The following is a 22,842-nucleotide window of genomic DNA, read 5'->3' as shown; positions in this document are numbered from 1 at the left end:
GAAAAGCCACATGTTCTTGTTGTCTATGGAATGTATCTCATCTCATTCCAATTTCCAATGCATTGCCATTGTTTTTTTAAATGCAGTTTTTCCTGAAATGTACCAAAAATGGCTGATTTCTCAAGATATAAACCACACGTGATTAACAATATACGAATACTGCATGGGGGAGCGGGCAATAGCAAAAAATATTGCCCGATGTGACGTCACTGTCGCCCGAGGGTGAAGACCGAAACAAGTGCTATTGCCCGAGGCGAAGCCGAGGGCAATAGCACTTGTGGAGGTCTTCACCCGAGGGCGACAGTGACGTTACAGAGGGCAATATTTTTGCTATTGCCCGCTCCCCCATGCAGTATTCGTTTTATTACATGGCCAACTCTCGGTATCTTTACTTAGTACCTACTCATTCATCCCGTAATAAAAAAATACCCAAACACAAATATCATGGTACAATTGAATGTATTGGATATACAATCATAGCCACGTCACATGTCTACGGCACACACTTAGTTGTTTTCTGTTTTCTGTTTCTGTTTTCTGTTTCACGCCGTACTTGAGAGTGTGGAGACTCTTCGATTTGTAGCGTTCGCCGTCCTTGCGTTTTACAGTAATGAAGAACTCCTTCACAGCGTTGTCCAGGACATCGTTGCTGTGCATGCAGCTTTCAACAGATATGCCTTTTACTTGTAAGAACTCAATGAAGACGTCTTCTGCTGATTTAATCACCTTTTTAGTGCCCTGAGCCCTGCGCGATGAAAATAGCTCATCCAATTCATGCGGCTCCAACAAATTAACCCGCGCACCGACGGGGGTCTGCGCCAACTTAGTACCGACGGGGGGGGGGGCGGATGACCGCCCCCCCCCCTGAGATCTCGAGAACGAAGCAAGATAGCGACAAGCGGTAAACGGCATCGGATACGCACGGACAAGGTCTACAATTTTTACTTAGGTCATTTTCAGGTCAGGTCAAAGATGACGTCACAGGGGTCAAAAAAGTCAAAATGGCGGCGCTATATATGGAGAGAGTTTTTCTCGAATAACTTTCGAATTAGTCAAGATAGGAACAAACTAAGGGCATCATCGTGATCCTCTCGTCAATCCGCATCGAATGATATATATGTTGACCTCGAAAGGTCAAGGTCAAAGGTTGACCTCAGGTCACGTGACCTCGAGGTCATCATGTATATCATTCGATGCGTCTTGACGAGCTGAACACAATGAGACCATCCGCGCGGCTGTATCTTGTTCCTGTAAGGAGTTATTGGCAAAAAACCTTTGGTGACCTTTGATGACGTCACATGACCTTACAGCTGCCCAACAGCAAAACAGACCTCAAGGTAGTGAAGGTTGATCGTATGTGAAGTCATGTATGGTATATGGGGCCATTCCGACCCGTTTTAGTGGTAAAAACAGGGAGTTGATTTTTCCCCCATTGACTTATAATGGGGAGGTCGCGAAATTGACCTGACCTTAGGTCACCGACATCAAAATTCCGAGATATACAAATTGTAGCTACTAATGACCTAATAACATCCTGCGACTTTCAAAGGCCTCCGACATCTACTGTAGCTCTGGCACGGTGACAAAGTTGCAAAAAAGTGACTTGAGGTTGGGTCATTCAAAGTGACCTGGTGACCTGACCTTAAAATTTAGGAGGTTCAAACTTGCACACAATGTGTAAAATTGATGAGGAAATAGTCATACCAAATTTCGCGGCGCTACGCGCCGCGGTTTTCCCGCTATCCGCGAAAAACCTCATCGGGGGGGCGGATATCCGCCCCCCCCCCCGTCGGTGCGCGGGTTAAATCGGGGCATTTGAACGGACATGTTCAAATGACGGCCCAGTTCTAGATGACTTGACTAGCCAATCACGAAATCAAACTGAACAGTCTGAGAAAACGACGATAAAATTACGACATTTGAATTTTTGTTCAAACACCACTGCGCGAGCAACTTACTATTGACCGTTGACATGGCAACCGCTTCTCACCTTCAGAAAGGTCAGTAACCTGACACTGAAAGGTCAGTAACCTGATGCCGGGCAATAGTAAAAAATATCTCATGCCAAATTAACACAGAAGCCATGTAATAAAAATGTTTATTGGATACGTTTTTCTCTGCTCTATCGATCGCTGGCAACCCCGTGTCGCTGCGGCCCTCTCTTGCCGTGATGTAAATAAGCACGGGAAACGAAGAATGTCGGGTCAATATTCGGCTGGTCGCCGCGTTTTTCCGCGCCCATGTTTCTCTGTGCCATGCTCCGCGCCCCATCGCAGCATTCCTACACACGAACGGCTACAACTCCGTATACGAAAATTATAGGGAGACGTTGGCTCAATCTACACCAGTTCCATCTCGACGGAAGTGGCGCAAGACGTGGGTATATTCGTAAATATTGAATGTGTTTGGGGCTCAGGCACATGGGAGCGACATGGTCAACGCCTGTGGTAAACAAAAACGGTAAAATAAATCAATCACAACTCAGGCATTTTGCAAAATGCCTGACCCGCCAGGCATTTTGTAAACTGCCTAGGCAGTTCGCAAAATGCCTGGTGGGTCAGGCAGTTTGCAAACTGCCTAGGCATTTCGCAAAATGCCTGGCGGTCAGGCATTTTGCAAATTGCCTGGGCATTTTGCAAAATGCCTAGCCGGTCAGGCATTTTGCAAATTGCCTAGGCATTTTGCAAAATGCCCGAGTTTTCACTTTGCCTGTAACATATCCATCAATGTAGATCGATTATTGTGATGTTGGCAACCAACCACTATACCTGGCGGGCCGCACATCGTTTGCAGAATAAAACAAACAACACCTGGCCGCATATGCTGCCTTCCGGCACGCCGGACACAAGTCACAACACGGACCCAGTCGGACGCCTTCCCATTGAGCACAACCCGCTGCTCTCTCTCACAGAGGTACGACTCAAACTACCGCAGGGCAGACCCAGCCAGATGATAGGAGTGGTGGACTTTGTGTAGGAGAAGGGAATGGTTGACGCTGGTAAAGGCGGAGGAGTAATCGGTATAGATCACATCTGTCGGGTGCCCCGCGGCGATAGCGTCCCACAACTGCTTGACGAGACAGGTCAGGTTGGTCTCACAGGAACGGCCGGCCAGAAACCCGTGCTGAGCCGGCGATAGCACAGGAGCTACGTGCGCAACTAACTGATCACACACGACTCGTTCCAGAACCTTCGAGCAAATAGACAGCAGTGAACGGGCCGGTAATTAGCGGGGTCTTTCCTGCCACCTTTCTCATAAACTGGCGCTACATGTGCCTTCTTCCAGATCGTGGGAAATTTCCCTTGACTAAGAGACAGGACGCATAGCTTTGTCAGCGGCACTGCCAGTTCGTCAGCACATTCTGACAAAATCCTCGCACTTAGGCCGTCCAGTCCACATGCCTTGTGAACATTTACAGAACGAAGAATACCGAGTACCGTATTATTCGTCACGGTCAAGTGATTAAAATTGTCAATTCCGTACGACACACAGTCAGGAAGAGCTTGCACGGAGGGATCTGAAAACTTTGTTGCAAATGATCGGCTAAAACATTCCGTACGTTCAACATCATCAGTTACAACACGTCCATCACACTTCAGAGCCGGTACACTACGGCCCGCTGATTTGACGGATTTGAGAAGCGACCAAAAGCGTTTTGAGTTGCATGTAAAATCGTCCATTAAATGTAAGATGTATCATGTACTGACGGTACTTGGACACGACAATGTTCTTAAATCGGGTCCTGCGGTCAGAAAAATGGCGATATTCTCCGCTGTGGGTGACTTTTTCTTTTGTCGGTGAGCAGATTCCTTCTCACGTAAAGCTCGCTTAACATCACCGTCATTGGCCTTCGACCTATAACCTGCTACATTTGACCCATGTGCAAGAATGTTACAATTGTCCCCGTCGCGCCGTCACATTTTAAGACAAAACTGGACCGGCGCCAAAAAAATGCTGCATGAACAGCATCCAATGCTTTCAATTTATGGACAACAAGCCTACCAACGCTTATACAAAGTCTGAAGTCGATGCGTTTTCAATTGCTGGAATGAGCTAATGAAATATACCTAACGGTATAAAAATTTATAAAATGCTCTGAAAAGCATATTACTGTGCACAGCCATCGGCACACCCGGCAAGTTCGCTTCAAACTCCGTTGGGAAAGGTAGTATAGAATGCGCATTTTCGGTCTTTCCATCAACTCGTTCTCTCGGTAAGTTTATGAGGTATGAGCACTGTTACAATTGTCCCGTGTTACATTTGACCCTCCTCTCCCCTATTCACTGCAGAAAAATCGCCAGCTGCCGATATTTCTATTTGTCTTGATCTCCCACATGTTTTATCTTTTATAAATTTAGTCCAAACCTATTTAATGAAGGGATTCACAAGAGCAGAGCCCCCGCCAGGCGGAGCTTATTGTGTTGGCCCTGCCCTCCACCCCCAATCGCGCATTTTTTCAACACATAATCAGCAACAAGAAGCGGCTTCAAACACCCAAACTCACGCACACAACAGGTGACAGTCGTGGCCTTAACCTTATCCTTTGTCGACATGACCCTCACATCAAGTTCACAGACCTTTGGCAAGACGCCGGCAGAGGGCGGACACGTCGCGCAGTAACCTGAACTCTAACTGCGACCTGTAGGTAAACCCCACTGGCGGCCAGTTCCCTTTGCCGATAATCGCGCAGTGCGGCGCCGGGAGCCGCCCATAGGCGGTCCCAGGGGGGGGGGGCACGGGGCCATGGCCCCCCTTTGGTGCTGAAAGGTGGGGCCATACTATCTTTTGGCCCCACCTTTCAGATCGAACAAAAGTCCTAGAAAAGCTTTTTGTATGTTTCATTTTCTCTCTTGCGCCATCAAAGGACGTAAATTTCACTCATGGGTGGGCTCAGTTTCGCATTCTGTCAATTCGGCGGTCAGCGTCGCTGGCACCGGTTCACGAGTATGGCCGGATCTTATATGGAATATCAGCGTGGGTTTACTTGAGGCTCTCGTAGGCCCAGCAATGGCTTGCATGAGACCCTCTTCGCCAGTGGCGGGTGGGCCCTGCCAAATGAGCGTGGCTCTACGACACATAAGACCTCATGGGTTGGTGCTGTGCACCTCAGAAGCCCGGTGGTGACGCCGTATGCCGGCTTGGTTTCTTAATGATTAGCGTGGGACCTCCGGGGCCTGCATAGAGTTTGCATGAGCTAGTATGTAATCTCAGAGGCCTGTATGTAATGTGTACACATTGGCGGTCGCTGGGGGGGGGGGGGCATCAGGGCCATGCCCCCCAAGGCACATAAAGGGGCCGTCATATCATTTGCCCCCCCCCCCTCAAGCAACCGATGGGCCCCCATAGGTGTATGGGGCCCTGGCCCTGGTTCGATCGTCACGAGGCTAAAAAAAACCACGCCCAGCTATTAATATAGCTCCCACACCGGTCTTTGAGCGTCCTACACTGACCTCTGATGGAACTTCAGTGGCGGTCAAGCGCCCACGTTGACCGCTAAGAGCCCACATCGACCTCTGAGGTCCCACATCTGGCATATGGCAAAAACAAATAGATTTTCGTAGTAACAAATTAATTCATTCAAAGTTTTCAAAATTTGCAATCCCGAGAGCTGAGCGGCTGACGGAACACCAAAATTTACCGCTCATGAGCGACTGGTCAGCGGCGGCGGCGGTTGTTTCACATGTTTTATTTTTGTTCCAGAGTGGTGCCTCGAGTTAACCCGGCGGCCGCTGGGCCTCCGCGCCACCCGCCGGCCGCTGGGGGGGGCATATAGTTGCCCCCCCCCCCTTTACTTCCGCGACGATATCGTCGCAACGCGAAGAGATAGAGAAGCGAAACTTTGCACACGTCTTTCTGAATACCTAGCCGAGGTTGTGTCCAAATTTGGTGTCGATCCCATTTGAAATGACGTCACAGTGACGTCATAAGTCAAATTATAGATTTGCGACTCTCAGTTTCCTCACGATACATCAGATGTATGGGACCGAATATAAAGAGCCGATTATTGGTCAGGAACTAGATGGAAGTGTGCTTAGATGTTTTAGGATGACAGCAGGTGCTGTCTAGTTCATTTACAGTTGAGTTTCATGCTCAGCGTCATCAGAAACGGTCCATATCGGAAAACGACAAAACTTTATGACGTCACTGTGACGTCATCTTTGGTGCTACAACCACAAAACTTTCTCAAAACATTGCCTAGGTATTCATTTGAAGCTATGCCAAGTTTCACGTTCGTAGCTCATCAGGTTTCGGAGATATTCCACAAAACGTAAAGGGGGGGCAACTTTATGCCCCCCCCCCCAGCGGCTCGTGGGTTAAGCGATTGCGCTTTTGCACCACTCTGCTATCACTTTTATGTTGCTACATTGTGCCATATGTTTCATTGATCATGCTTTATTTCTCATGTACTTACCTTTTTTTCCTTAATAAACGTTTTTGTGTGTGTGTGTGTGTGTGTGTGTGTGTGTGTGTGTGTGTGTGTGTGTGTGTGTGTGTGTGTGCGCGTGCGTGCGTGCGTGCGTGCGTGCGTGCGTGCGTGCGTGCGTGCGTGCGTGCGTGCGTGCGTGCGTGCGTGCGTGTGATATGAGGGCCCCAACCGGCCTCAGGGGCCCCAACTTGCGTCTGAGGGTCTCACACCGGTCTCTAATGGCTTTGTTCCTGTCTCTGGTGTCCCAAGACGAACATTTAGGTGCCAATGAGGGCCCTGCACTGGCTGCTGAAGACCCGATGCCGGCCTCTAAGGGCCAGCATTGGCCTCTGAGGAGGGCCCATCTTGGCCTTTGAGGGCCCTCTGCTGGCCTCTGGGGTCCAACGACGGCTCATGCCGGTCTCTTAGGGTCCCACGCTGACATCTGAGGGCCCCATGTTGGCCTGTAATGAGTAAGGACCCACATTAGCCTCTGAGAGCCCAACTCGGTTTCTGATGGTCTCAAACCACTGGCCTTTGCAGTCTGCAGCACATCTAAACTGGCCTCTAAGTGAAAACATACATTGGTGGGCTTCTGAAGATCACAGGGCTCACACAGACTCCTGCACAGCCTTACGTTGGTCCTGATCGAGATTACGTCCTGATGGTCCCGTGCAGATTCCCTCATATTTCGACGTCGGGACCCCATGAGCCGGTGTGTGGGGCTGGCAGAGACTGATGAAGTCCTTAGGGCTCAGGGCCAGTCTTTTTAGCAGTAGGACTATAAGACAGGTTGAGTGAGCCGAGCCCCAATAGAGCCGTTGCGAAGCCCCGCACGGGTCGCGCGCGGCCCTCAGATGCCAATTTTGAAAACCAGGAACCTGTGGGGCCGGGGGTCTCCAGAGGTCGCTGTACCTATATTTTCTCCCGCCGCTACACATCTATATGGGTAAATGTCATGGTTTGAAAATGCTCTTTGGGTTTCACATGCTTGTTCAAAGCAAGAGGTATCTGTACTTTTCCGAATTGTTTTATAGTGGTAAGGTCATGAATCCGCGTGCCCGACCTTCCAGTATATGCTACACCGATCCGTCGCCGTGGTGCAGTGGCCCGACCGGTGGAAACACCGTGGGACCGGAAATGGAACTGGTGATTTTGCCTTAAATTGAGCTTAAAGATTTCACGCAAGAATGAGGTGGATGAAGCATAAGTAATGCCAACTTTTTCGGCGCCTCGTGGACGTAAAAGATTAGCCGATCACCCCCCCCCCCCCTCCGGTGACGGATAAATGTTATGTCCCGCGAGTGTGACTTTGCCCCCCCCCCTTTTGCCAGTGGCTGCGACCGCCAGTGGAGCCGCCGCTGATGTGGGCGGCGACTGTTTTACCTTCGTAACACACGGGCGTTCAGTTTCTATCCACGCTTAAAGCCCGCCGCCCTTCTCCGATCGCGCAATTGCTGTCTATGCCAGAATTTAGAGTACGATGGTTGGTTTGGGTTGCTAAGTTTACCGGCAAACATTCCTATCGCCTATCATCAATCATATCAGACACTGTCATCTTTGCTTTGTTTGGACACGTGTGACGCACCATGGTCAGGCCTAAGAGGCCAATTCAGCGGCTGACCAATTTGAATTATCCAAGCAGATACTCGTATTCATGTGTGTCATGACTCATGACGCTATCAAAATCAGCCATCAACGAGCATAACCGCTAAGTCGCAGTGAAATTTTATGCTACATCTCGTAATCGTATCTTCACATTTTCCACCAAAAATGACCAGCACACGCTGGTCTTTTTGTAGCAGACAGTTTATTAGAACGAAAATATCCACGCCCGCAAAAGATAGGACTGAATGCATATGTTACATATGTACATATTTGCTGACCAGATAGCGGTATCGCGCTTCCGTCGACCAGATTTAGCCTCTGATATTAGACTGACGGACACCGAATACACTTTAGGCCGATTATATATAGCCAGATTATACAGAGCCTACGTATATACACAGGGTGTTTCTGAAAATGCTGACACATTTATTTCTCCTATAGCTCTCGTGTTTATTGACGCACAGACATCGTCATAGGCTACAACTGATCAGTCATCATCGGAAATTCACATCTATCGCCAATGATCACTATCTGACCCCCTTCCCGGAACCTAGAACAGGTGCTCCAAGTGACCACCACTTCTGGCCAAACAGAGTTCGGCCCGACGCGACGGCGCACTGCTTCCAGAACTCGGCGGCGCTCCTGGGGCGTCACCGCCCTCACGCACGCGCGGACCGCAGCCTTCAGCTCGGGGATGTCTCGGGGCTCACTCTTGTAGGCTCTTTCCTTGACATGACCCCAGATTGGGCCCTGGGCATGACATAAGATTGACCCCAGATCTTATAAAAGAAATGGAATGGAATAATATATATTACTGACCGGGCCGACGAAGTTATTTGGAAACGAGGTTTGCAAAATTGACGTAGGCCCGAGTGCGAAGCACGAGGGCCGGAGTCAAATTTTGCAAACCGAGTTTCCAAATAATTTCGTACGGCTGAGGTCAGTAAGATTTTTCCTACATGCCGCATACCTGCTAAGTAGTTTCGACAGGTTTTGGTGACACTTTTATACAATTGTTTTGTCCATAATTTCCGAACATGGTGATTGCGCTACTGCTGTGGATAAAGCTTTAAAGGAAATTTATAGAAGAAAATGCATCAAAATACCTCACTTCAAAAAGAATCGCGTCTGAAAATATCAACTCAGAATGGCACAACAATTGGATATCCAAGGAACATCATACATGAATAATTTGCCACGACATAAGAACAAGAAGAAGGTAGAAGGTATAATATTCCTAGTGATTAAACGTGAATTTTCCAGTGCTCTTGCAAGAATCTTTTCTTTATTTATGTAATCGTACTTTGTTGATGACCTATGGCTAAACTTTCGTGAAATAGGTACATTATATTTTCCATATTTTACATGTTTGTTTTGAGGAAAGGACTACAACTGTCAAATAATAACGCAATAACTTACGCCCAAGGTATCAGTGGACATATCAAATGAAGATAAGAAACAAGCGATAACGGATTTCGATTAATAGAAGCATATCTTGCCATAATTTCGGCTTTGTAACCAATACAAAGTATTTCAAACCCCTTGATAAGCAGAGCAGATATTTTTTACCAAAAAATGTTGGTTTTCTTATTTTACGCGGCAAATATCATGCAATAATGATGTCAATTATACATTTCCTATCAATTATACCTCTGGGCTAATGCGATAAACTGTAGTTTAGAGGTCATTGCCCTGGGCAGTAAACCCGGGCAGTACCTAAACTTTTGTTTCCTGCCCGGCCTATCAAATAACATGACATTTTGACACCAACAGTTTCTTGGTCATAGTTTTACTGCCCGGCTCGTAGTCGTGCTGTGCTTAAGACATACCCCGGCATGTAGGAAATGGATATGGCAGCACTCTAAGGCTGGATATATAGTACGCAATCTTATAAAACTCTGTGAAATTGTAAACACAGCACGCTCTTTACGGTATTGGTAGCCGCCGGTTTTGAGGATGCCGGAGAATGATTTTAACCGTGAGCAGCTGTGCACATCCCAAAACACCGACAATCATCAGCTGTTTGCGGTTTCAGCCATTGACCTATAATAAGTATAGACAGTCTACACTGGCTTAATCAGCGCCTGAAGGCCGTTCCCGCTGAGCGACACTAGCACCACCGTACGTGTAAGGGCACGAACTAATGACACGATGCTTTGTCTATGGGAAAAACGTGAGTTTATCAACTTCTTTCTCGTAAATAACACGACAGAACGGAACGAGACTGCATCTACAATATAGACGCGTCCAAGCTTAATCACTTGAACATAGCACAAAGTCATGGGTGAGGGGCACGGCACGCGCCACGTGCCAACTAAGTGGTGACAAATTTGTTCGATCAACAATAACTTTACAACGACTGGGTTGATTGAGCTGAAACTTGACATGTCGGTGGACATGCAAATGATAATGCATTTCCACGTGTCACGGTTTGGGTGATGCTGCACGTGCACACGCGCAGGCACAACCTGCAACCTGCAACCTGATCTGGAAGCGTGTGCTGCACAGCACACGCTTCCAGATCTCGAGAACGGCTGGGCCGATTGCGCTCAAATTTGGTACGTCGTTAGGGACCGTTTGACAGGGTGCCGTGCACAAGTCAGTTTGGGTCCAGCTTGCACGTGCGCACGTGCAGGGGTCGCTTCCACATCTCGAGAGTGGCTGGGCAGAGTGTGCTCAAAATTGGTACACCGTTAGGGACCGTTTGGCAGGGTGCCGTGCACAAGTCAGTTTGGGTCCAGCTTGCACGTGCGCACGCGCGAGGGGTCGCTTCCACATCTTCACATCAGCGGCGTCCATTTCACGCCAGAATTTGTGGCGTACTTTGACGAGCTTCTCAGACAGTTCAATTGATTTGAGATAACTTCATGTTTTAATGATATAAGTATGCAACTTTACATAATGATATTTTAAAGATTAAAACATCCTCCACATAATAGCTCATGATTTATTATAATGTTGCTTATTATACAGACAACGATCAATTTCAAAATATGTATTTCCAGGAACTAAATGCACACTAAAACACATAAAAACGAGTGTTCATCGTTATGTGGCTTTATTTTTCCAATTAAAAGAAGGTTTTTTTTAAAGAGGATTTAAGCACCAGTAACCGTCTTAGATTTTCGGCAGCCACTGCATTTAGAATCGGTATGGGTCTTTAGCCTATTCTCACGTCTCACGTATGACACAAATAACGGGCACTTCATGGCTTCTGATTAGATATTTAAATTAATGACGGCATACCTTAGTTTGTCAAAAAATTGTAAATGCCTACTCACTATTCGTATCTCCTCACTTTCTGTCTGGCACAGTTACGGATCAATCTGTTGTTTCTCTTCCTGCATCTCGATCTGACTTCTGAGTATTTTTCTTGATATAGCTTTGATATGTATGTAGACTAATTCAGTTCAAGTATGTAATCTTCGACTTTTAGTAGCTTTATCTTCAAGAAGGAAAATATCAAGAGCTTATGACAAGAACGAAAATAAGCTATAGGGTAGTGTGGGGTAATTTGAACATATTTTTACGTCTTCTCCGTTGTACCAAATTCCAGTTCAACCCTGGATGAAGAAAAACTGCTTCAGTAGCGCAAGTGTCACTTGCTTTCACCATGCAAGCCTCATTTTTGGACGAGCCGAGCATACCTTGAATAGCATAGCCTCACTTCTCCACCAAGTCACGGTGTGTTCAAATTGTCCCACCGTGGGGTAATTTGAACATACTGTCTTTACCTGTCATAAAAACGATAGTCTCGCCAGCACCGATGTTGTTTGACCCATAAACAAATAGGCAGAACAATTCTTAACATACCTTCACTTGAAAAATCAACACAACAGCAAAAGTCACAGTTGCAGAGTATCAATATCTGCACGCTGCACACCGGTCAGTTGACAGAATTCGCCCCTCTTCAATTAAGAGAACGTCTATCATTTTTGTTCGATAAAAACTCTCCCAACCGTACTACATCTGTTAAAGTGGTGCCAATCGAAACCTGGACATTTGGAGTTCTGATTTTGTCCAATGTCCAATTCGGAATTGGTTGGACAAAGGTGGCAGACTGGACAACATTGGACGATGGCTTGCTACACTTCAGCGCTTTTTGTAAAGTAATCGTGCATAGCATTAATTGGCGAATGGAAAGCTTGTTAAAGGGACTATCCCACCTTTAACATGGGGTTTGAGTTGAGATAGCCAAGTTTGCGGCGAGGTTCAGAAACCACTATCTATCTAGGTTGCAACCCCCGCGGCCTCTTGGTGTTGAAGAAATTCGTTCCCTTCATTTGAAAATGGGCCTTGTACAAGGCCCTATCTTCAACATGGAGCGACCGTTAGCGTGACGTCACCTCATTTAGTCATTCTGATTTAAATGGGTTTGTTCGTTGAAAAATCGCTGAAAACTTGGTCTGAACTTTGTTGTGGTGCCTACAGAGTAAAAAGAATCAGCTTTATGACAGTAATGTGGCCTGCGGAAGGAGGTTATTTTGGGCTGTGACGTCACATATTTGAAAGTTTGTGTTTGGAATATGGGAAGCCTAAGATGTTTAATGAAAAATAAATGCCAGAATGGTGTTCCTGGTCATCCAATCTATAAAGTCGGGCACAATTTAACTGGTTTTAACAACATTTTAGAAGGTGGGATAGTCCCTTTAAGCTCTCAATATAATGAACACTTTTCGGCTGGTAAAATTACATGATAAGCAATATAAATGACGGTTTTGAGTGTTGATAGCTGCATAATTTTCGGACATATTTGGACAAATAGTTGACTTTAACATTTTTGGACGGAAAATCAAAAAAATGCCGGACATTAGACGGATATTAGACGTAAATTTTCTAAAACTGGCATCACTTATCTGCTTCTGCCTTGGGTCGAAAATATTGGCAAAAAAAAACTGGGAGCGTTGTTTTTTTCGGAGCTATCCCTGTCTTCATTCAAATTCTCACAGTATGTTCAAATTACCCCACGCTAAAAGTTATTTTGCTAGTTTAAAAAACAGGGTTCAAAAGCAAATTTCTTGGATTGAAGGCACCGATTAGGTCATTATACAACAAAAACCGTTGCGTATTAGGCGCTAGCAATGCAAGATTTTGCGCTGCAATGAAGTTGCAATGACGTGTTGTTAGGCGTTTTTCCTTGTGAAATTGATTTTTTACACTGTGCGTCAACATCTTCATTCCCTGAAACTTTAAACCCCGTTCATATGATAGCCCTTTTAGTTACGATAATTTCACTCATTGGTCTTATTGTCATGCCACTTATGGATTTTCCGTAATTTTCTGTTATTCACACTATGTTCAAATTGCCCCACATGTTCAAATTACCCCACATGTTCAAATTACCCCACCCTACCCTATCTTGAATTGATCCAGTTAGTGTAGGTATCCTAATGCTCATATTGTAGGAGCTTCATTGTCAACGGTATTACTTCAATTACTGAAACAGTAGCCGAGCTATGATAAAATCATTATTTAAATAATTCTTTAAAAAATTTATTGCAATGCCTTAACAGCCAAGGCCATATATAGGGGAAGCGGGGGTAACACCGCCACTGTGGGAAACACCGCCACCCCATCTAGCGGCGAAAGTATGAAATGTGAAGCGTAAAAATCCGTTATTTCCTATTGACCGCACGAAGGTAAGCGTCTTCTGATTTGTGTTCCGGTGTTTCAGTGTAATCGAAGCTCAATGTGGGCATTTAAAGAAAAATGCACATTCTCTTATAAAAATTCGATGAGTTGGGAGCACTTTTGAATGTCTTTAAGTAGAGACTCATTTTGATTTACTTGATTACATCGAAAAATAACTGATCGGCTTTGTCCAGTAAGATAAGTTTGCTTGAACCGTGTAGTACATTCTTACCGCTGGCGATTTTTGCTTGTGATCACTTATTGGGGAACACCGCCACCCCGTGGCGGTGTTACCCCAATTGAGGTTGCGGTGTTTCCTGTTTGTAGCGTGATAAGTGATGAAACTCCAAAGACACGCTTTATTTATGTTCGTAGATGTTCCTAAGTCGGGAATAAGCAGCTTATTTGATTTTTTACTTTATATTTTTCATGCATCCCGACCAAGCACTTGCCAGCTGTATAAAACTGGCAAACAGCTGATGAACCTATACCTATTTAGGTGTCCATTACCGATTATTTGCGAAAATTACCACTTACCGACAGGAAACTCATCGCACACGATCTCTGAACAATTAAAAGCTTTCGTAGGAATGGGTTGGGTTAACATCAACACCGGTGGCGGGGTTACCCACACAATTTGTAGGCAGCAATTATGCAAGGTATTTTTAAAAGTCGTGATACATGAAAACCTTTTAGGAGCATGCAAAATAAGTACCTAAAACACGTGAGAAAATGTTTAAATATTGTAACCAAAACAATAACTACCAAGAGACTTCACACATATTCTCTCATTTTGGCGAAAAGCTTAGGGGGGCGGTGTTACCCCCGCTTCCCCTAGTAGGTAGCGACACTGAGCGATTTGTTTACAGCCAGTTTCGATCCCGATGACGCAAGTGTGTCGTCACGAGACAAAACAATATGGCCACCTCTAATGAGAACCAAGTGCAATAAGTTCCCGGATGTATACAGCACTGACGTCACCGGGAGCGAAACCGACGACATCAGTACTGAACCTATGGCGAAGCAAAGTAGTGACATCCGGCCCCCGGTCGACAGACATGGTAGCCCAAATCTAGTCGGATATGAAAATTCTTCTAAATCCATAGACTTTAATGCTAAATTGACTATATTTGAGAGGGTTTCGTAAAGATACATGACCAGATACAGAAAAAAGCGAGATGCTATCTTGTAGATTAAATCGTCTACTATCTGCGACTTTTGAAGTGTTTTTCAATCTGAGGTACGGAAATCGTGTTCCCAAGAGACTGAAAGTAGCCATGCTTTACATTAGACCCAATGGCAAAAATTCGGAATCTGACGAAATTGGCCATTTTTACGTCTGATTTACGAAAATTCTAGACAGGATATATAAAAACCCGAGATGCTATCAGGTGGGAAATTTCATTGTCTATTACCGCTTTTTGAAGTGTTTTTCGATCTGAGACCGGCAAATCGTGTTCCCAAGAGACTGAAAGTAACCCTGTTCTACAGCAAGACAATGGCGGAATTCTAATATTTGATGGAAGATATCTTACGGAATAATAACCTTACTACTAATTGCAATGCTTCATTGGAAAGCTCAACACTGGCACTGTCATCGGTCTTTGCATTGTTATTTCACAGAACAACAAAAAATAACGTTTTGAAGCCTTTGAATATTGACTTACTTTTCATCGACGGGCTCGATCCCCATCACCACCAACAATTTTCCGGGAAGTCAGGATTTTAGAGATATTTAAGCAGAATTGCAGAGCTGTGTTAATACTACGGCACTTAAATACACATTTTAAGAAAACTGCTTTTTTCTTAGCATGAGTTAGGTCTCAGAAACAACAACATGTCGATATAATGAGGAAAAATAAGTGCAAATGATCGCGCAAGAGAGTATCCTTGGCTCCCTAGCAACCACCTAGCAACGTAAGGCAAAATAGTAAACAACTCCTGTTGATATCAGGTACTCAGCCTTGGAAGCACAGTAGACGGTCACCATACTGGGCTTCATACTGAATTTTGCATACCAGAATGGATGTTTCCAACTAAAATTATTTTTTCGCGAAATTTATCTTTGTTGCCCTACTATTTTTCGTAAAACCGAGATATACAAACTTAATGATATCAAAAATAATATTGTGATATTGAAAACCGCCATATAAAACAAGATAATTGCTGAGATCATGCCTACTAAACTTGGTCCTACCCCCTAATTCAATATACCCTGGTGACATCCCCCTGTTAACAGCAAATAAATGCAAATGATAAGTAGAAGAAACACTTTATTCACTCGATTTTCTGAGCGCGAGAATGCCCACGCTGAAATTTATTTGGTCGGCAATCCACTTTTCAGGAGAATTCTTCAAGCATGTTGGTGTTTTCCATAGTTTACTATCACGTTTTCCATAAATAATTTATTCATTACACATATGTGTGTCTCTAAAAGAAATAAATGCCCCATAAAAATTAAAACACATAACTTTTGCTGTTCGCAAACAGTACGCATAATTTCCAATAGCGACGGCGACAAGGCATTGACCAATCATGTTGCGTGTTTCCTGCTGGCGTTGATTTGTACCGGGGGCAAAATGGCGTGAATAGAATTGCCATACTATTCTCTTTATAAGATTGCGTGAATAGGGTGCCGTAAATAGAGTGGCGTGGAATGATAGTACGGCATTTGGTAGCACAACCTTTATAAGATTGGGCCAATAATCCGTTTATGAGTTAGAGGCGTGCATCCAAAATACCCGATTTCCGGCGACCCCTGCGATTTCGCTCAAATACACACAGGACATCCCTATGAGGGCCCTTATCACACACGCGCAATATCTAAGCGGCATAATTATCCGTTTGTGAGTTAAAGGTGGAAATCCAAAATACCGTAAAGTGGGGCTATTTGAAACAGTTTGAGACAGTACGGTAGTGGTTTAGTAAAACTGCTGTAAAATTAAAACCGTTTGATTTTTCTGATCAATTCTTGCTCAGGATGATGTGGAATTTAACAATGCATTCCATGGATAGTTTTTTTTTTAATTTTGAATTTTTTGAAGAAATTTGGTGTAGCCGCCGACGACCTCAGGGCCCCGGATCTCGCGCCGACCGGTAGTGAAACGCGCTCTCCGCCTGTGCTGACCATATATTGCTCGTAGAGCAGCAAACAGAACGGAACAAAGCGTAGCGGTTTCTGAAATCGAAACAAAGAAACTTAAGGGTGCGATGTTAATGTTAAGTCAATGGGAGGTGAAAAACCGCAATATCTTGAAAACCGATAGAGATATTAGCCTCAAATTTGGCATGTACCTGCTCCATGGGTATACAAAGCCTACTTTGGACAAGTTGTTTGATTCCGTGCAATATTCACGTTGATATTGCACGATAAAGGTGGAAAAACTGAAAAGTTTGAGCCGAAATTCATTAAATATCATTCAAACTAGGCGCAAAAAATGAATGGCACCCGCATCTCCTCAAAGTGGACAACAATTCTATGTACTCCGATTTTCCATTTTCTTTTTGCAATGTTGCAAAAAATGAAAGTAAAACTTTGCTCATCTTTCATTTTTTGTGTGAGGCATAAAACAAAAAACCGGCTACATAGAAATGTGCACAGAACATTTCTTCACACGAAAATGAAGTTTACTTTTCAGAAATATCTGAACTGTGACTGGAATTAAGCCCGATTCATATCCACTTTTTGACGGTTTTGTTGGTTCAAGGGAGCGCCGCTAGATGTCGTACGGGTCTCCGCCTCGGTCCCTGCCGTTCCCCCATGTAATAAAACCCGCGAGTCGCGCCGACCGGCGGGGAGGGACTGTCAACACACGGTGATTTACGGTCTGGGGTTCCCGCGTGTGCCGGTGGCCGTGAAACTCTGCCGGAACAGAAGCGAACTCGGGGTTGTCGGAGGAAAATACGGATGGTGGGTGGATTGAATAAGATTAGTGGATTTTATATAAGTAGTACAGTGTGATTTTTTTTACTTGTTAAAAAGTAATGAGGTTTAGTGGCGTTAAAATGCAAATATATATGGTAAAATTATATACCAGCATGACGAGCATTCTGGGACATTTTGATTTCATGCAGACACGATGTGAAGGAACGTCCATCGTGTATTTTACTTGTGCTTGAAGTTACCCCCTCTCTCACCGACACGAATCAGCCCGCCTGAGCACGTGTTGAACAGTACCATGGACTCCCATGCTCATTAGGCGGACTGAAAAGGCTCCTATCACCCATTTTCAGCTCTGCCAGATATTTCCAATGTTTTCTTGTTATATCTGCCATACCTGGGTCCAAAAACTAGAAGTCTAGAAAAGGCAGGTGGAGGATTTTGCTACGTGCGGCCCTGGTGGTGTCTGATTCGCTGTTTTTTGTTTCTCCCTGAAGACTGATTCTTCAGAGGTTGCACATACGCCAGATGGACCAGTTGAAGGTCATTTATGACTACAAGCTTGTTCCTGCATTATTTAACGTCTTTCTGAGGTATCTCCTTGATGATCGTATGCTTCGAACTGCCTCAATACTTCAAAATCATCGTTTTGTGTCGTTCCTTACTGAACGGCGGTGGACCTGCGTGCCCGATAGGTGGGACATTTTCAGGCTCCATTGGGGCCGAGGCCTTCGGTTAAAAGGGACAAATCATGACACCATACAAAATGTCCCAGATTTATCTATCACGTGCATTGCTTTTTTGCACAAGATTTTTCGATTTAGGGACCACCATTGACGTTTACTTTTTAACCCTCGCCCATGTAGGGGGGGGGGTTGGTGCAACCCCCCCCCCTGAGGTTTTTCGGAAATAGTGCAAAAACGGCGGCGCGCAGCGCCGCCAAATTTTGGGTAGGTACCTTATGGGGCAAACCTTGCGCATCTTTTGATAAAAAAAAATTGACCGGGTCATGTCAGGTCACGGAGTTATGACGTCACAAAGGGAACAGCCTCCGGCCGGATTTTCACAAACTGAGTGCCAACGCCCGAGGTTTCCTGCCGGTGGTACGGACATCGGTTGATGGATCGTGATGAAACTTCCCATGCATGTTGGGGCAAGTATTGGCTATCATATGGTATAAGAAACTTGACCGGGTCAGGTCAGGTCACGGAGCTATGACGTCACAAGAGGAACAGCGTCCGGTACTATTTTTGAAAAGCGCCCGAACCACTATTTTGCTAATTCTTGTCACCTCAATGGGAATATGCAGCAATATTAGCTTCTATAGGGAGCAAATGGACCTTCCAAATCTAAAAATACAATCAGATTTCAAAAATTTAAATTTTGATTTTTCGAATTTCTGCCGCCGACTGTGACCTTGCCGACTTCCGGCGCTCCCAACGCGCCATTTTTAGAGCTAGGGAAACGAAATACATACCAAACGATAGAGAATTGATCAAGGAACACGATAGTGAAGGTTTCAAGTCGATATCTCCCACCGTTTTGCCGCAATCGCCGCGGAAAGTTGAAAAAAGTCTATTTTTCCGAAAATTTGACCTTTGACCGGTCAAAAGTAGGTCAAATGTTGACCTAGGACCAAAAAATATACCACCAATCGCGAGATCTCGGCGAGAGCAATCCGTTGGTCTTTTCCGCTAAGCTCTACGACGCTCCGTTTTCAAACGCCAAGGGGGGGGGGTCGCACCCCCCCCCCCCTGCATGGGCGAAGGTGGCAGATCGCCGTTTACGGGCGAGGGTTAACAGTTTAAAAAAAAATCACCCTGTATATCGATACACAGGTTACCAACTACCAACCTTGGCGCCTATACTTTACCTTCTCCCCTAAATAAACATGGGTATTGCATGTGAACTGTGATGGCATGCTTGAATTTGATTGTGGCCAGTCTGTCTATGTATACGTCAGTAATATTAAAATCGCATAGTACCTACCTACTCTGAAGCTGCATTTGTATAGCGATCACAATGCACAACACGTCGGCAAATAATGTGGTATCGGTATATAGCAACCACATGGTGAAGTTCAAGACCAAGAAGGAACAACCAGTACTACTATGCATTGTAATACTCACGGAAAGTAATAAAACAGTGCATCAGTAGTTATATATCAGCGATGCATCACACATAAATCCCCAGTTTGGCGTCTGCTCTGCTGACAGTGCAGAGGCGAAGCCAATGAAAACATACCAGTATAACCGGCATAATATTGCATCCATGGTATCATTGACATATTGCATTCGTACATGACACGAAACTGACACAGAACAAGGAGCACAAAATGAGATCGGCATGATGCTGAGCGAATGCTTCAGTTTTGACACGATTGCTGAAATTACCTTAGCTGATGCGTGGTCGACATCTGAGCCAATGATGATATGTTACATCGAAGTCTCATTCACTGTTGTGGGTCGCTCCCTTTTTTTACCCTTTTTGCCATGATGGGATGAGTGACAAAAAAAAGTTTCAGCTTGTTAGATGTGTGGCAGGGCTAGTCGCCTCATCCTGTATGTTTTTGTTTTTTTTACTTCACGTCTTTGCCCTTGGGCTCCCTATACCTTGACCGCTCACGGAACGGCATGTGTCGTGCTTTGCAGGGTAGGGTAGGGTAGGGTAGGGTAGTGTAGGGGTAGGGTAGGGTAGTGTAAGGGTAGGGTAGGGTAGGGAAGGGGAGGGTAGGGTAGGGTAGGGTAGTGTAGGGGTAGGGTAGGGTAGTGTAAGGGTAGGGTAGGGTAGGGTAGGGAAGGGGAGGGAAGGGGAGGGTAGGGTAGGGTAGGGTAGGGTAGTGTAGGGGTAGGGTAGGGTAGGGTAGGGTAGGGGTAGGGGTAGGGTAGGGTAGGAGTAGCAAGGGCGCGGGAACTACGTTCAGACTGGGGGGGGGGCACACCATAATAGAGATCAACCTAGGGTACCCCGAAATCTAGTTTTCTCACCGATTTTAGGCCACTTATTTTTCATCCCTTGGCTTTTTCAACAAAAAAGAAAAAAAACATTTGCAAAAAAAAGTGTGGTATTCCGTCTCAAAGCTGTGGGGGCATCGCCCCCACGGCCCCAGAGCTGGGGGGCAAGCTGCCCTCACTGCCCCCCCCCGGCTCCCGCGCCTATGAGGGGTAGGGTAGGCTAGGATAGGGTATAGGGTAGGGTATGGTAGGGTAGGGTAGGGTTGAATTGAGTAACATCCTAACTTACAAAGGGCTCGAACAACTCGCATGCATCACCATCATACTTTACAGTTCAATTAAAAGCAGTTACCCAGACTGGTTTTTGATTCACCTTTTTTGGATCGATTCAATCATTGATTCATTTGATTTTTGTCTGATTCAATCACCGTTTGATTCCTTCAAAAAATTTGGTGAATCGATTCCCTTTGATTCAGAGAATCAAAAAGCAATAAAAGGAATGATTCACGTTTGATTCGGCCTAATTTTTTTTTTTTGAATGGTTCTTTTTTTATTCAATTAAAAAATAAAATATACAAAATATCATGGATAGTATTGTATTTGTTGTGTTCTTTTTGTTGTCATGTAATTGCAGTAGTGTTAATATTTGTTGATAATGAACTATGTTCGTTCACTTCAATTTTTGAAGTTCATGAATCATTAATTTTTTTTTTCTTTTTGATTCAATTAACCCTGATTCCCAATGCGTTTGATTCAATCATGGCTTGTGAATCAAACAATCCTTACAGTGAATCAAACCTTTTTGATTCAACAAATTTTGTTTGATTCAATCCAATCGATTCAATCACAGATGAATCAAACAGCAGTCTGCAGTTACCCAGTTCTTCACAAATAATACCAATAAAAATGCAAGTTTCTACACCCAAAATAATGCATCCGTTAATCATACATATCAAAACATACAGTTATCGCGCAAACACCTCAGAGTAACGGATAAATCTCAGAAAGAGCGGCCTGGCCCGACCCGGCCCGGGCTGTAACGCTTTTGAAAGGCTAAAAAAAAACTCAGCAACCGCTGGGCCGATTTACTTGCGGTAATTTTTGTAGGGTAGCTTGATTGCTTCTACCAAGTATTTGACTTCTTTCGATGCATGTGGGTGACCCCCTATGCACGTGCCACGTGCAAAACGAAGAGGAGTCATTTTTGTAACAATTGCAATATCTCGGTAGTTACTGGGCCGATTGCGCTGAAACTTTGCATGTAGGTAGGCAGTAGGCACCCACTAGGCAATGCATTTTCATGTCCCACTGTTCATGTGGGGTGCTGCTGCACGTGCGCACGTGCAGGGGTCGATTCCAGATCTCGAGAACGGCTGGGCCGATTGCGCTCAGATTTGGTTAGCGGTTAGGGATCCGTTAGTAGGGTGCCGTGCAAAAGTCACTTGGGACCCATTTTGCACGTGCGCACGTGCAGGGTGCCGCTTCTAGATCTCGAGAACGGCTGGGTCGATTGCGCTCAAATATGGCACATTGCTAGAGAGCGGTTAGTAGGGTGCCGACTGCCGTGCACTAGTCAGTTGAGGTACCCCTCACAATTTCCCACGTGCACGGCCGATCCTCTCGTTCGCTCCGTTTATCGCCCTATAAGGCGTTTTACTGGTAGTATGTGTACTGTGTAGCAATGCGAATCTAGCACTGCATTTCACTACAACAATGCCGTCAGGTCAATCATGTGAGAATATCAGACGCATTCTTGTGACTAGAGCTGCGGCAGACTCAATATTCGATAACATATATCTATATCAATTAATCAGTTTCGTTCTAACTGGGTAAGTAAGTACCTACACCAGGCTAAGGACGGCGCCGGGAAGGCTCGTCGAGAGACGTGTTCCGTCCGCGCGGTGTTTACACACCATGATCTCCCTCAGTCGGCGCCGCCCGCCGCGCCGGCGCAGTAACCAAACGTCGTTATCGTAAGGGCCGTGAAATGAGGAGGGGGAGAAGGCCATTAACGTGGGAAAAAAGCGCTCTACCCTGGTGACATCTACTGGCTGAGAATCAGAGTAGTAGTGCTCGGACACCAACGCTGAGCGGAGCCACCTCCGAAGTTAACGCACCCTTAACATATGACCAAAAGAACACCAACCAAACGAATACGCAGACACAACAAAGCAAAGCAAACAAAATTGGCAAACAATCTCACCAACATGAACTAATTTCCGAGGCCAAAATCGCTCACTCACCTACACGGTGCGCCCTTGTACTCCAAACGTCGAACGGCCGAACCAAGCCAAACACGACCAAACCAAACCGATGCGCGGCACGCTAACGCCGCCGCGACAGGCCAACCAAGAATGGGCGCT

General features: G+C 45.4%; 1 protein-coding gene across 1 annotated transcript in view; it reads right to left on the bottom strand.

Moving 5' to 3' along the window:
- LOC122387902 (protein ALP1-like) overlaps positions 1-22,743 on the bottom strand; it is a 28,000-nt gene extending 5,257 nt beyond the window's left edge. The window contains exon 1 of the transcript XR_006257710.1: positions 22,723-22,743. The gene's annotated coding sequence lies outside the window, so the exon portion shown is untranslated. The remainder of the gene's footprint in view (positions 1-22,722) is intronic.
- Positions 22,744-22,842: the final 99 nt, after the last annotated feature.

The sequence above is a fragment of the Amphibalanus amphitrite genome, unplaced genomic scaffold (genome assembly GCF_019059575.1).
Source record: "Amphibalanus amphitrite isolate SeventyFive unplaced genomic scaffold, NRLGWU_Aamphi_draft 000302F_arrow, whole genome shotgun sequence".
NCBI classification, from domain to species: domain Eukaryota; kingdom Metazoa; phylum Arthropoda; class Thecostraca; order Balanomorpha; family Balanidae; genus Amphibalanus; species Amphibalanus amphitrite.
The sequence above is the reverse complement of the archived record's forward strand: the minus strand, read 5'-3'. Positions and strand labels throughout refer to the sequence as shown.